Source organism: Berghia stephanieae, chromosome 9 (genome assembly GCF_034508935.2).
Source record: "Berghia stephanieae isolate SIO BIC M18660-M18661 chromosome 9, UCSD_Bste_1.3, whole genome shotgun sequence".
NCBI classification, from domain to species: Eukaryota; Metazoa; Mollusca; class Gastropoda; order Nudibranchia; family Aeolidiidae; genus Berghia; species Berghia stephanieae.
In genome coordinates, this window is record NC_088368.1 from 39849033 (window position 1) to 39851532 (window position 2500).

Consider the following 2500-nt stretch of genomic DNA (forward strand, 5'->3'; position numbering starts at 1 on the left):
GTGGTAGTGAGGATGATGTGGTGTGGGTGGTCGTAGTAGTATCGGTATTGATGATGATGATGTGATAGTGGTTGTTGTTGATGCAGTAGTGGTAGTGATGATGCAGAGGTGGTGGTGGTATTACTAGTTGTAGTTGTAGTAGTAGTGGTAGTGATGGTGATGTGATGGTGGTGGTAGGTGTAGTTGCAGTAGTAATGGTAGTGATTATGAGTTGGTGATGGTGACTCTAGTATTTGTGGTAGTGATGATGATGATGATGAAGATGATGATGATGAAGATGATGATGATGATGATGATGATGATGATGATGATGTCGTGGTGGTTGTAATAGTGGTGCTAGTGATAACGATGTGGTGGTGATGGTAGTTTTAGTTGCAGTAGTAGTGGTAGTGATAATGCTGTGGTGGTGATTGTAGTAGTAGTACTAGTAGTGGTAGTAGTAGTAGTATTAGTAGTAGTAGTAGTAGTAGTAGTAGTAGTAGTAGTAGTAGTAGTAGTAGTAGTAGCGCAGTAAAGATGATATGGTGGTGGTGGTTGTTATAGCTTTAGTGATAGTGATGAAGATGCGGTGGTTGTAGTAGTTGTGGAAATGATGATGTGGTGGTGGTGGCTGTAGTAGAAGTGGTAGTGAGGTAGTGATGAGGTGGTGATGGTGCTTGTAGTAGTTGTGGTAGTGATGATGATATGGTGGTGATGGTGGTTGTGGTAGAAATGGCAGGGGTGATGAAGTGGTGGTGGTTGTTGTTGTAGTAGTAGTGGTACTGATGATGTGGTGGTGGTGGTGGTTGTAGTAGTAGTGGTAGTGATGATAATGTGCTGGTGGTGGATGAAGTAGTTGTGGGAATGATGATGATGATGTTGTAGTAATGATGGTAGTGATGATGGAGTGGTTGTAGATTTACTGGTCGTGATGATGATGTGATGTTTGTGGAAGTAATAGTAATGGTAGTGATGATGATGTGGTGGTGGTGGTGGTTGTAGTAGTTGTGGTAATGATGATGTGGTGGTTGTGGCTGTAGTAGCAGTGGTAGTAATGATGATGTGGTTGTGGTTGTAGCTATAGTTGTAGTGATGATGTGGTGGTGGTTGTAGTAGTGTTAGTTCAGATGATGTGGTAGTATTGGATGTGATAGTAGTAGTAGTGGTGGTAGTGGAGATTATTTGGTGGTGGTGATGGTAGAGGTTGTTAGTGATGATGATGTGTTGGTTGTGGTTGTTGTAATAGTAGTGGAATGATGATGTGCTGGTGATGGTGGTGGTTGTAGTAGTGTTAGTTCAGATGATGTGGTAGTATTGGTTGTGGACATTAGTAGTGGTGGTAGTGACGATTATGTGGTGGTGGTGATGGCTGAGTTTGTTAGTGATGATGATGTGTTGTTGGTGGTTGCAGTAGTAGTGCTAATGATGATGATGTGTTGGTGGTGAAGTAGTGGTAGTGATAATGATGTGATGTGGTGGTTGTAGTAGTAGTCGTAGTATTGATGTGATGGTGGTTGTAGTAGTAGAGGTCGTGATGAATATGTGGTGGTTGCAGTAGTAGTGGTAGTGATGATGTGGTGGCGGTGGTTGCAATATTTGTGGTAGTGATTGTTGTATATAGTAGTGGTAGTGATGAAGATGTAGTGGTGGTGATTGTCCTTGTGGTAGTGATGATGATGTGGTGGTGGTGGTTGTAGTAGTGGTAGTGATGATGTGGTGGTGGTGTATTGGTAGTGGTAATGATAATGATGTGGTGTTGGTGATTGTAGTAGTAGTGGTAGTGATGATATGATGATGGTGGTTGTAGTAGTAGTGCAGTGATGACAAGATATGAAGTGAGTAGAAAAGTGCCAGAAGACAAAAGAGAATAAAAAAAATTTTTCGCGGCGTTGGTGGGGTTTGAACCTGCGACCTTATTGGTACGACAACCCCGCCTGGCTGGTGAGAGCGTGGCTCTACCGTGTGAGCTATCCACGAACACAAAAATATTCGTTTCAAACCCAAGTCATTTCTAAGAGATAGATCCCTCTCTCACCCACTTCTGAGACCGCCGACTACTACTACTACTACTACTACTACTACTACTACTACTACTACTACTCACTTCATATCTTGTTGTTACCAACATAAGTGCCTGCTCCACTCACTTTTCTGAATTATAAATAGTGCAGTGATGATGATGTAATGGTTGGAAAGGGGGGGGGGAGGTATCCTTGGAACAAACTGACCTCACCGGAATTTGACGGAAGTTGCCCGTAATGCGGATTTTTTTGTTCTAGACCGGAGTTTTCCCGGTGAAACCGGAGTTTAGGCATCACTGTCAGTTATGCCAAACTCCGGTTTCATCAGAAAAAAAATCGGACAAAAATGTTGTGTACGGCAACTTCTGGACAATTCATGTGAGGTTAAATGTCCAAGTATCCCTCCCGCCCACCCCCCCATTAAGTAAAATTTCCACAGGCTCATAAAACCCCACCCCCACCACATCACTTCTCCACCCAACAAACCACCACAAACTTCA